Below are 13,281 nucleotides of genomic sequence, written 5' to 3' on the forward strand. Positions count from 1 at the left end.
AGAATAAAGAATAAAGAACAAGGAAAAAGAAAAACAAAATATATCTGATGGGCTGGGATGGACCACGCAGCCTTGTTTGGGGTAAGAAAACCCAGAGTTGGTTTGGCTTTTGGGGATTGACTGACTGGATATACTTTCTTTTTGGTCAAGTGGAACACTTTAGGGACAAGAAGATTATATAAGTTTCAATTTGCTGATGGGGCACCCCAGGCAGGAGTGTAAATATATATGTGTGTATGTGTATATATATATACACATACACACAATATTCTATATTGTATATAATTAATATAATTATTAAGTTATAAATAATTTATATATTTACTTGGTTTTCAGTTTCTATTTATATATGTCTAACTCCATGTGGAAAAAGACTTTTGATTTCAATCTTGAAATAGTTGAGAGAAAAGAGAAACATAAACAAATCACAAAGCAAACTATGAAAAAAAAATTTATCATAGGCGTGAGAAAATATTCAGCTTTCCTAAAACTGAAATGCACATAAAAACCAGAGATCTTTTTCTCCCTCTTTTTTGCATACTAAGTTGTAAGTATGTATTATAATTAAGATACTTCCTCCAGGGCAAGGAGCTTGTCAACTAGCACTTCAGATTTCTGACAGATAGAAAGCTTGGCTGATAGAATACTCTGGAATACAGGGTAGAAATGGTTTCTGGGGGCACCTGGGTGGCTCAGTGGGTTAAGCCTCTGCCTTCAGCTCAGGTCATGATCTCAGGGTCCTGGGATCGAGTCCCACATCAGGCTCTCTGCTCAGTGGGGAGCCTGCTTCCTCCTCTCTCTCTGCCTGCCTCTCTGCCTACTTGTGATCTCTCTCCCTCTCTCTCTCTGTCAAATAAATAAATAAAATCTTAAAAAAAAAATGGTTTCTGTTCTTTGATTTCAGCTGTAGCAAGTCTGAGGAAAGAATCCTCAGCCTGTAAAGAGATACACATTCAGGACTATTTACTAAGCTTAATCAGAATACTAAAAATGGATAAACAAATATCCAAATAAATAAGCAAATAAGTTTGTAAAACCCCAAATCTCCCACAGGAGAGGGATGGCTAAACTTGTAGGTAGCCACAGGAAGGCTGTACAGCAGCCTTTTAAAAGGTTACAAAGAGTGAAGGGAAATGATATAATCTCATGTGAAAAAAATCAATGCAAAACGAATTGAAATCTGAATTAAACTGCCTAAGAAACACATGCTATGAAGAGCCCTGGGAGAGAATGAATTAAAATGACAAAATTAACTGAGTCACAGAAATAAGTCAAGGGCAATGCTTTTATTTCCTCCATTTTTTAAAATGTGAAAACAATAAATTTACATAAAAGTTGCCCATACTTTTTTTCTTCTAAACCATCTGAAAATAAGATGCTGACATCCTGCTTAGTCATTTGTGAATACTTCAGTGTGTGTTTCCTACAGAGGGACAGTCTCCTTTACAGCCCCAAACATCCATCAAGATCAAAGAATTAACTTGAACATGTTACTCCCAACTAATCCACAGTCCACAAATCTTACTCAAGTTCCCGCATTTGTCCCAGTAACGTCATCCTTCTTGGCAGAAAGATCCAGTCCAGAATGACAAACTACACTGAGTTGCTCTGTTATCTTTCATTTTGGAACTGTTCCTCTGAGTTACCTCTAATATGATGCCCTAAATACTTTTGAAGATGAATAGGCCCCTGCTTCTGTAGATTGTACTTGAATCTGTGTGTGTCTGCTGTCCCGATGAGATTCAAGTTGTGCACACCTGGGAAGACTATCACAGAAGCGACTGGGTTCTCACTGCACCATATCTGGTATTACAGGCTTTTGGTCTGTCCCATTACTAATGGTGTGTGGTCGCTTTGATCACTTGATTGAAGTGGCTCTTGTAGGTGAAGAATTAAGATTGTTTTAGCTTTTTCTAGCTGGTACAGAGACCTATAATAATTTCGCCATTCCTGATCTCTATATTGATTCTGCCCTAATTCACATTTGGAATTAGCAGCTTTTGCTGATGCTATTTTAGCCCTCTTATGGAATTTCAGCTTTGCTCTGCCCAGCATCCCAGCACAGGCACTTGCTGCTGCTGCAGATGTCTCCTGGGGTAGGTAATGATCTCGGTGTCCCAGTGAGTCAGCTCCTGTGTGAAGCATCTGTGTCTAGCCTCCAATACTGCCTGCTGTGTGGTCCATTGCAGGGAAATCGTTCTTGACTCTGCTTGTAGCCAAAATAGGCTTCACCCTAGTGGGCACTACTGTCACCTCTAACTAGGGACAGTGAAGACATTGATAAATTTCTAGGAGCGTCATATAATCCCAGAAATATTTACATTAATAACATTTACCCACACAAATATAACCTAAGGAAAGTTAGACATCTCTTCTTATTTGACAGCACTTTTTATTATTATGCTATTAAATGTATCTAATTAACTTTTGATATCTCTCACTTTACAAGGAAAAGAACAAGTCCCTTGAGATTTTCCAGGAACCCTCTGGGAAGTCAGTTAAGGATCAAGATTTTACTCAATTTCGATTTTGGGAAGGCTTAATGCCAAAAGTTGTCAAATATCTTAAGAGGTTTGAACTCCTGATTTTATAGATCACAGGTTGCTGTGAAAAAATACTGAATTACTGGGATACCTTGGGTCAGTTGGTTAAGTGTCGGCATTGTGCTCAAGTCCTGATCCCACAGTCCTGGGATTGAGCCCTAAGGTCAGACTCCCTCCTCAGTGCGAAATCTGTTTCTCCCTCTCCCTGCAACCTCTGGTTTGTGTTGTCTCTTGCTCTCTCTCAAATAAGTAAATAAATAAGATCTTTAAAAAATACTTAATTACCTATTTAAGCAAAGTAACCACAAATAACTCAGAAGTAACTACAGGAAGTAACATAGTTATAACAAACAAACAAACTTGCCTTAAGACATTTTAAAACCAGTTTATCCATGGGGCACCTGGCTGGCTCAGTCTGTGGAAGGTGAATCTCTTGATCTTGCGGTTGTGAGTTTGAGTCCCATGTTGGGTGTAGGGATTATCCAAAAAAGTAAAATCTTTTAAAAATTTTTAAAAACCCAGTTTATCTGATTTCTCACATAAACTTGCAAGTCAGCTCAAGAATAATAATTTTAAAGATTTTTAAAAACAATTTATTTGACAGAGAGAAAAAACACAAGCAGGGGGAGTGGCAGGCAGAGGGAGAGGGAGAGGGGGAAGCATGCTTCTCACGGAGCAGGGAGCCTAATGTGATACAGGGCTCCATCCCAGGACCCTGGGATCATGACCTGAGCCTAAGGCAGACACTTAGCTGATTGAGCCACCCAGGCACCCCCAAAATAATAATTTGAGATCTTGAATGAGATTGCTTTGAACCTATAGATCGGTGTGTGTGTGTGGGGGGGATTTGACATCTTTACAATGTAGTAAGATAACTAATCTATGAACATAGTATATTCCTCAATTTATTTCTATCCTCTTTTCACAAGGTTTTATACTTTCTGCAACATATGCTTTTCACATCTGTTGTTAGATTCATTCCGAGGTATTTAATATTTTCACACTTTTGGAAATTTTATCTTTAAATTTTTTGTTTTCAAATTGTTCATTGCTATTACATAGAAATGCAGTTTGTTTTGGATATTGACTTTATATTCAACAATCTTTCTACACTGATTTATTAATTCTGTGAATTTATCTGCAGATTCTTTTGGATTTTTCTTTTTGTATAATATAAGTTTTTAGTTCTTATTTTCCAATCCTTATTCTTTTTATTTCTTTTTCAGGCACTGATTAATACCTTGAATAGAAATGGTGTTAGCAGGCATCCTTTTGTTGTTCTTGATATGAAATGGAAAGGTCTGAATACATTACCATTAAGGATGGCTTTGTGAATACTCATTATCAGATTAAGAAAGTTTCTGTATTTATGGTTTGCTAAGAAATTTATCAAGAATGGTTGCTGTTGTTTTTTTAATTGAACTGAATTCTATAAAATACTTTTTTTTCTGTATTTGCTGAGTTGATCATATGATTCTTCATTCTGTTAATGAGGTAAATTACATTGATTAATTTTTTATGTTAACTATTTTGTTAGTAATAGACTTCTTATTCTTTTTACAAAGTGCTGGATTCTTTGCTAATGTTTCCTTATTCTTTTTACAAAGTGCTGGATTCTTTGCTGTTTTATTGATTTTTGCAGCTATGTTTCATGAGCGAGAGTGGTCTGTAACTTTCAGTTCGTGAGATGTCCTTGACAGACTTTGAAAATGAGACTCTTTTGACCTCATAAAACAATTTGAGGAGTATTCTTCCTTCTTCTATTTTTGGAAGTTTATGCAAGGCCAGAGGTATTTATTCTTTATATGTTTTATAGGATTTGCCAGGGAAGCTGTCTAAACCTGGTGGGCTTTTGGGGGGAAGGTTTTTTTTTATTGCAGTTTCAATTTTTTGAATTGTTGTAGAACTTCTTTGTCTGTTTGGTAGTTTGTAATTTTTTTATCAGAACTTGTACATTTCTTTTACATTTTCAAATACAGTAGGATAACACTGAAGCCATTCTTCATTTTTTCCCCCTATTACACTTTTACTATTCATAAGCTCTGTAGTGACACTGCCTTTTTCAAAATTGCTGACCTTGATTATGTGTACTCTCCTGTCTCAAACAGTCTTGCTAGTGGTTTGTCAATTTTATTAGTCTTTCCAAAGAACAAATTATTAGCTTGTTTGGTCCTCCCTATTTTGTGTTTGTTACTTATTTTATTTCTGCTCTTTTCTTCGTTTCTTCCTTTTTATTTTTGGTCTTATTTTGATGTTTCTTTTCCTCTCTCTTAAGATGGAGCCTTAACTCATTGAGTTTCAGGGGTTTTTTTTCTTTTCTTTTCTTTTTTTCTTTTCTGTTCTTATGTGAGTGTTTAAATTATAAACGTTCTTCTCTGCTTGGATTTAGCTGCAGCTCACAAGTTATGTACTGTATCCATTATCAATATTTTTGAAATTTCACTTTATTTTACTCTCTGGCCAAGTTGTTTAAGAGAATTATTTATTCTAAAGCATGTGGGGATATCTTTTATCTTTTTATTTAATTTTATTGTGGTAAGAACACTTAACATGAGAACTGCCTTCTTAAGTTTTTTAAGTATACCATACAGTTTTGTTAACTACAGGCACAGTATTGTTCAGCAGATGTCCAACATGTATTCATTTTGTAGAACTGAAACTTTATAACTGTTGGATAGCAGCTCCCCATGATCCCCTTCTCCCAGCTCCTAGCTACCACCATTCTGCTCTGTGCTTCTATGAGTGACTATTGTAGATACCTCCTATAAGTACAGTCACATAGTATTTGTCCTTGAGTGACTGCCTTATTTCATTTAGGAAAATGTGTTCTAGGTTTACCTGTATTGTTACGTATTACAAGATTTCCTTCTTTTTCAAGGTTGAATAATATTCTGGTGTGTGTCTGTGTGTCTGTGTGTCTGTGTATGGCATCTTTTCTTTATCTATTTGAGATGTTCCAGTTATCTTTTTATTACTGCGTGTTAGCTTAATTGCATTGAAGTTAGAGAACCTAACCTGTGTGATTTTAATCCTTTAAACTTTGTCGAACATATGGTCAAGTTTTGAAAACGTTCCTTGAGTCAATGAAAAGAGTATATATCCTACAGTTGTTAGGTGCAGGGTTTTTCATAAATTAGTCACATGTGAGAGTGAAGTCCAATATTTTATCCTTATTGATGGCATCACTTATTTGATCAATTAATGAGAGATGTGTTAAAATCTCCTGCTTTGATTGTGGATGTACTGATTTCTACTCATAGCCTAACATTTTTCATTATATATTTTGAATCTGTGTTATTAGGTATATAATTCTTTTTAATTTTTTATTTCTTTTCAGCGTAACAGGATTCATTGTTTTTGCACCACACCCAGTGCTCCGTGCAATCCGTGCCCTCTCTAATACCCACCACCTGGTTCCCCCAACCTCCCACCCCCCGCCCCTTCAAAACCCTCAGATTGTTTTTCAGAGTCCATAGTCTCTCATGGTTCACCTCCCCTTCCAATTTCCCTCAACTCCCTTCTCCTCTCCATCTCCCCTTGTCCTCCATGCTATTTGTTAAAGGCATATAATTTTTAAATCATTATGTCTTCTTTGGACTTTAAAAAAATCAGTTATGAAGTATCCTCTTCATCTTTAGTGATTTTTTTTTTGCCTTAAAGTCTACTTTTTCTGATTTTAATATGGCCGTACCTACTTTCTTTGATTCATATTTGCATACCTTATCTTTTTCCATTCTTTTATTTTCATTCTTCCTATTTCCTTATATTTTAGGTGTATAAACAGCATAGAATTTAATTGTTGGTTTTAATCCAGAGGGACAACTGCTGTCTTTTAATTAGAATATTTAATTAGAACATTCATATTTAATGTCCTTATGGGTTTATATCTACCACCTTACTTTATAGATGTCTCCTATGTTTTTATGTTTCATTACGGGCATTATTTATTTGTGTCTTTTCCTTTATTAATCTCACCAGTGTCAATTTAATCAGTATTTTTAAAGAACCAGACTTAGGATTTGGTTGACTTTCTCTGTTATCTTTTGTGATTGCATCAGTAATCCATTACCACAATAGTGCTACCAGCAAACAGCCACAAAACCACAGTGGCCTGCCACAATAAGCATGTTTTGCTGATAAAGCTGGGTTCAGTTAGGCAACTCTCCTGATTGTAGCTGGGTCTTCTCACATGTCTTGGGGTCAGTTGCCTTTTGGCTGATTTAGGCTGGCCTTGACTCTGCTCCATGTGCCTCTCATCCTTTTAGTAGGCTAGATTAGGCATGTTCTTATGGTGACCACAAAGGTGCAGGAGACCAAATAGAAACACACATGGCCTCTTGAGGTCTAGGCTTTGAACTGACATATGTTATTTATCTAAAGGAGGTCACATGGCTGAGCCCAGAATCAGAAAGATAGGTTACTACATAGCAAAGGGCATACATCCAGGGAGCGTGAAAAATCAGCATCATCAATTCAACTCTTGTTCACACAAAAAAAGGGATAATGCTGATGATTTTTATCATGGCCTTTCTCCTGTCTAATTGGAGACACAAACTCCAATTTAGCCTGGAGAAGGCTAAAACCTATAGTCTCATCTCAAGACAGTGATATGGGAATTACCAGGGCACGAAGCTCAAGTTGATCATACTGTATAGCTTGGAGTCTGCACTGCAATCCAGTGGGGAGGAGTTTCCTTGAAAAACAAGAAAAAAGCCCTTTATCCTCCTTTCATGCAGCCTGCCTAGTGTTTTCCTTTGTATCACCGTGAACTTTATCATCAGCCTCTTGCTGTTCATTCCGCCATTCAGTAAATACTGAATACTTCCCATATACCAGATTTTAGGAGTCTAGTCTAGTACTGGTGAGTCTAGTACTGCCAAATGGCAGTATAAATAAGCAAGACAAATTAATTTACAATAAGAGAAGTGTTTTGAAGGCTAGAAAATTGTGGTGGGACCACAGCAGAATTATACATAAGTCATCTTGAGAGCATCAGCTTAGAATTCACAGGAAAAAAAGCTTTTGAGTCAAAACTTCAAAAACAAATTGGGTCTTTCTAGGTGAATAAGCAGAAAGATTTTCCTAACAGAGGGAACAAAATGTGCAAAATAAGGAGGTATTAGAAACCATCGCTTATTAAGGGAAAGTACAAGTTCAGGGTTGCTAGAGCATGAAGTGAGGGATTGACAAGAGATGAAGCAGGACAGGAGATTGAGGTGATGTAATTAAGATTTCATGCCTTGCAAAATAGTTTAGATTAATCTATTCACAACATAATGGATGGTGTTCTATTGGGAATCTTTAATTAGAAAAGGAGGCATGATCAACTTCTAGTTCACAGGAAGACTTTCCAATGGCCACTACAGTGTCCAGGAAAGAGGTGAGGAGGGACTGAATAAAAAAAAAAGATTATGGAGGAATCTGAGAGATATTTTGGAGAATTAATGGAATTTCGTGTTTTACTGCATATGGAGAAAAGGAGGTTTATGGAAAAGGGAAAAATCAAGGATGACTGCAAAAATGAGGTGGAGAGTAGAACCATTTTGCAAAGTGGGAAAAATAAGAGTGAATGAATTATATGGGGAGATGCTGTGTATTTGGACGAGTTGAGTTTTATCTTCCTAATAAACATTTGAATGTATACACAGCACTCCTTCAGGGACAGGTGACTTTTGATGTAGAGTGAAACATTACCTCTCAAATGATGTCCACATTCTAATCCCTGGAACCTATAAATATTACCTTAGTTCTGGAAAAAGGGTATTTGTAGGTGTGATAAAGGATCTCTAGATGAGATTATCCTGGGTTATCAAAGGGACCCTACATGCCATCAAAAGTGTCCTTATGAGAGAGAGACAGAGGAAGGTAACACAGACAGGAGGAGGCTGTGACCACTAAGAGGTTGGAGTGATGGCCATCTGGGAAGGACTGCTGGCAGTCACCATAAGCTGGAAGAGAGAGAAACAGCCTCTCTCCTAGAGCTTCTGGAAGTAGTGTGTACCTGCCAACACCTTGATTTCTGCTCAGGGTTACTGATTTTGGACTCTGGCTTCCTGAACCATGAGAGAATACACTTCTATCATTAAGCCACCAAGTGAGTGGTAATTTGTGACAGCAGCCCCAGCAAAGTAACACAATTGCAAAGACCACAGGGCCAGAGAAAAACCAAGGAAGGAAAACATACCAAGAAATAAGGATGTCTTCACTCTTCAGCAGAACTCCCAGTAAGAGTTGTCTGCTCATTATTTCCATTCTCCTTTATTGTCTCAAGGCTACTTCTTAGCCTTCAGGTCTCAAACTAAATGTTTGGAAAGACTTCGACCACTCAATCTAAAGCAGATCCTGGGATACTTTCTTTTTTTTTTTTTTTTTTTTTTAGATTTTTATTTATTTATTTGACAGTCAGAGATCACAAGTAGGCAGAGAGGCAGGCAGAGAGAGAGAGGGGGAAGCAGGCTCCGCACTGAGCAGGGAGCCTGATGCAAGGCTCAATCCCAGGACCCGGAGATCATGACCTATGCTGAAGGCAAAGGCTTAACCCACTGAACCACACAAGTGCCCCAGATCCTGGGATATTTTCTATATGCCATCTATCCTAACTTAGTATTTTCTTGTTCATTTACTCAATTGCTTTGGTAGTGCAAGATCATCTTGTTCATTGCTGAAATCCCTAGAATGTTAATGTCTAACAGATGGTAGGTGTGAAATATAAATTTTTAAATGAATGAATGAATAAACAAGCTCTCACTGTGCTTTGTTCATATGTCTGCTTTAGCACCTTTCACACTGTGAGATAGGGGTGTGTGTGTGTGTGTACTCTGATCACTTGTGAGCGTAGAATAAGAGGGGCTATATCTTATTCATTATTTACTTTTGAGTATCTCAGAGTGCTTGCTGCTCATTGTTCTCCATTGAAGTTTAGTTAAATGAATGATTTAACTTGAACCTCTAGTCTTTCCCCTTCTTAAAATTGCATGACTTAAATTCATTCGGCAGGCTTTTTTGAAATCATCCATGAAATGCTAGTAATATACAAGAATGGCTATTTTGTAGTATTTTGGAGATAGACATTTTCACTTTTATAACTGGACATTTAAAAAATCTTGATTGCATTAGTAACACATGAAACTGTCCTCCTTTAAAAAATTAAAATAAGGTCGTTAGAGTTGAGTTCCCATTGAACCACATCTAACCTCTCCTCCCCAGAAATAGCCATTGTAATAACTTTAGTATGTTTCTACCCAGACCAATTGTTTATACTTTTATGTGAAGTCCATGTATTCATAGAAAAAACGCTACCATTTTGTGGTAGTGGTTTTTGTTATTGTTGTTGTTGTTAATATAATGGTGTCTTTGGGAATATGTGATGTTTTGAAATTTACTTCTTAACTCTTTGAGATTTAGTAATGTTGGCACGCTAAAATCTAGGACACTCCTTTTACCTTCTGGGCAGTATTCCACCACGTGGAATGTGTCACACTTGTCCTTCTATGGACATGAATGTTCTTTCTGTTATTTTGTTATTGTAAAAACTGCTGCAGTAAACATCCCAGTGCATGTCTCCTTGGACCCCTTGCAAGGTTTCCCCAGGCTCTGTTCCTGGAATAGTTCTTGCTGGGCTTGGAAATACTCACATGTCACCATGGTTGTGGACAAACCAGTGATCTTCCTCCAGACCTTTCTCAGCTCTCTCATACTCAGTGTCAGCATTTTAAGCTTCTGCCAGTATGATAGGTATGAAAGGAGATACCATTTTAATTTTATTTCTCGAGTATTATTGAGGACGAACACTTTTGTATGTTTATTGGTCGTTTGCATTTCCTAGATATTCATTGCCTTTGCCTAATGGGTTATTTCTCCTTTCTGTAATTAGATTGTTAGTCTATTTTCTGTGTTGCCAATATTTTCTCCGTGTATCTGATTTTTTAAAAATTTCTTTTTCGGGCACTTTTGACAGACTTTTTAGGTTTTGATGTGGTTGAATAGGTTTGTTAACTAATTGGAATTAAAATAAAAACTTTAAAAAATGTCTGGCACATGCACAAATAAATAAATAAAAAATATTTTGCTTTTGTGACTTCTTCCCTTTTTCAGATGGATTTTTAAGGAAAAATTTCTTCACCCTCAAGATCATAGAGGTAGTATCCTATAATTTCAATGTTAAAAAAAAAAACCTTTAGGCTCTTAACGTATTTGCAAGTGGTTTTTGTGTATTATATGAAACAGGGGCCCAGATTAATTTTATCCCATATGGTGAGCCAGCACTATTTATTTATTTGTATGGTTTATTTTTTCTCCCCCAATGTGAAATGCCACCTTTAACATGTATCAATAATTTTATAATTGTCTGGCTTTTTTCTGGATTCCGTTCTGTTTTATTACTTGAATAATCCACGGTTCTAGTAACTATGGCTTTATTTCTTAATATTCATTAGGAAATTTGGCCCACTCTTTGTTCTTATTTCTTAAAATTCTGTTATTGATTATTTCTTAAAATGTCTTAAAAACTATTCCTCCATATTTACGCTTTTAGAATCAATTTATTTCATTTCGCAAAAAGAAATCTTGTTGGGAGTTTTGACCTATATTTAAAATAAATGTTAAACCCCACCAGATTGTTTACTATTATTTATTCCTAAAACCATCAAAATGTATTCGTTAGCTTTTCCTGTGTATTGCTGCAATCAGATAGAGCAAGGCAGACCCAGTTCTTGTGGGACCTGGAGTAGATACAATCTGAGAGCCCTCTTTAAGAAAACAAATGCAAAATTATGAATGCAATCATAGGTGCTGTGTCTTGGGAGGGGCCTGTAATGGGGGGTGAGGGAGGTACTGAATCTCTAGCATTATTAGCATCATAGTAAACCCATGCCATGTAAGCAATCTCAAAAACAGGGAAAGTCCTAGCCAATGGTGCCTCTACCCCCAACTCGTTCGTAACTTCTCATGTATATAGGTGGTGGAAGGAATAAAATAACAATTAAATTTGCAGCCTCAGTCATGTTTTCAGTTGTGTGTTATATAATACCAGTGCCTTGACTTTTCCCTGGGATAGCACCTCACATTTAAGGATCTCAGCACACACTATGAACATTAATTAATTAAACCTCACAAAACCCTAGAGACATGAGAAAGAAAGATACAGCATCACCTCGCCCAGTTCTGAAATGCAGCCGCCTCTGGGGACCAGCGTGGCAGCTGCTTACTAATAAACTGCAATAACCCCACGACCGTTTAGCCAAGACAATTAGCTGTTGCAGTTGGTAATTGTCTCATGAACATTAGACTGTAAAACAGTGACGTCAGCAGGATTATCCGTTCATTACCAATCAAATCCATTTCTTAAGGTCTCTTACTTTTTAGTTAAGTTTGTCCTAATTATAAAAGAAATATATGCACAGTGAAGGTCTAGTGTTTTTCTTTTAGTTGCTTTTTTGGGTAGTTCTTCAAATTTAAGGCAAAATAGGAAAATCTATGTTAAAAAAATAAAGCAGAACTTAAGAGTAGGGAGCTATTGGTAGTTTTTTTTTTTTTTAATTCAAAAAGTTTGCTGTTGAGCAAAAACACATCAGTGATGGCAGGAGACAGAAGAGCACCTGTCTTTAAATGGTATATTGGCTGGACAGAGAGATGGGGGAAACGTCTGGGTGCTGGGAATGCTTTAGAATATTTATTTGAGTGATCGGTATATGGGAGTAAATATATGTAGAAGTCCATGCATTTTTATTGAATACATGTTATATCAAGAGAGTAAATTAACATTAAAAGCATGTGGCTCTTCTCATCATGAGGACATCAGAAACCCCATATAGACTTTCTGAAAAGTTTTGCAAGGAGAAGGACATATTCAGGAACTAAGACACGATACATTCCTACGAGCGTGTTTCTTCAGGAGAGGAATTCTAGGTCCTTTACTCCTCTCACCAGACATTTTCTCCCCTTGCCAAAAGAGCTACCCATGACCCAGGGAAATGATTCTCTCTCCTTGTACCTTCAGCATTATGGACCTCTTCATCTATGCCCTTTCCATGTCCCTGGCCATCCAGTTTTTCTCTTTGAATTTCATTGTGTTTCACTTGGCTCCATCTTTGCCAGAAGCAGGCATAGGGTATGCATAATCTGGGAACTTGGGGTGGAGAGGTATCTGCAGGAGTCTTTGCCCTGGCTGGCACAGTGGGAGAAGAAGAAGCCCAAAGGATAGGCCAGCTCTGGCCTCTCCACAGCATCTGATGTGAACATCAGAGAAAAGAAGACGGAGGGGCAGGCCTATGCTGGCCGTGTGCAGGGGCAGCCCCTGGGCAAGAGCATCCTCGTGTCGGGGCAGCTGCAAACCTTGTCACCGCTGAGAACCCTCCAGCGGAGCAGGGGAACCAGAAGGAAGCGGTAGGAGAGAGGAGGGAGAGGAAACAGGGAAGGGAAGAGAGACTGATAAGATAGAAGGGGGTGGGGGCGGAAAGACAGGAAGAGAAATAAGAAGGCCCAGAAGGACAAGAATGAGAACTGAGGAAAGAGGAGGAGGATGGGGAGAAAGAGCTTTGTGGACCAAAGGGGGAAAGTTTCGTTTCTACTGTAATTTTTACTGAAAGTTAAAGAAGTGAACACTATTCTGATTATTGACTTTCCAGAACATAGTAAAACAGTAATGCTCAGCTCCAGTTCCTCTTGCTTAGAAAGTAGAGAAGTAAAAATAGCAGTCACTGTCAGATCGCATGCTAGAATATTTTCCAAATGAAGGAAA

General features: G+C 37.4%; 1 protein-coding gene across 4 annotated transcripts in view; it reads left to right on the top strand.

Annotated features, from left to right (window-relative positions):
* Positions 1-13,281, top strand: part of CFAP61 (cilia and flagella associated protein 61) — a 275,799-nt gene that overhangs the window by 61,420 nt on the left and 201,098 nt on the right. The gene's annotated exons all lie outside the window — the stretch shown is intronic.

Source organism: Lontra canadensis, unplaced genomic scaffold (genome assembly GCF_010015895.1).
Source record: "Lontra canadensis isolate GAN:19392208 unplaced genomic scaffold, GSC_riverotter_1.0 scaffold16, whole genome shotgun sequence".
NCBI lineage: Eukaryota > Metazoa > Chordata > Mammalia > Carnivora > Mustelidae > Lontra > Lontra canadensis.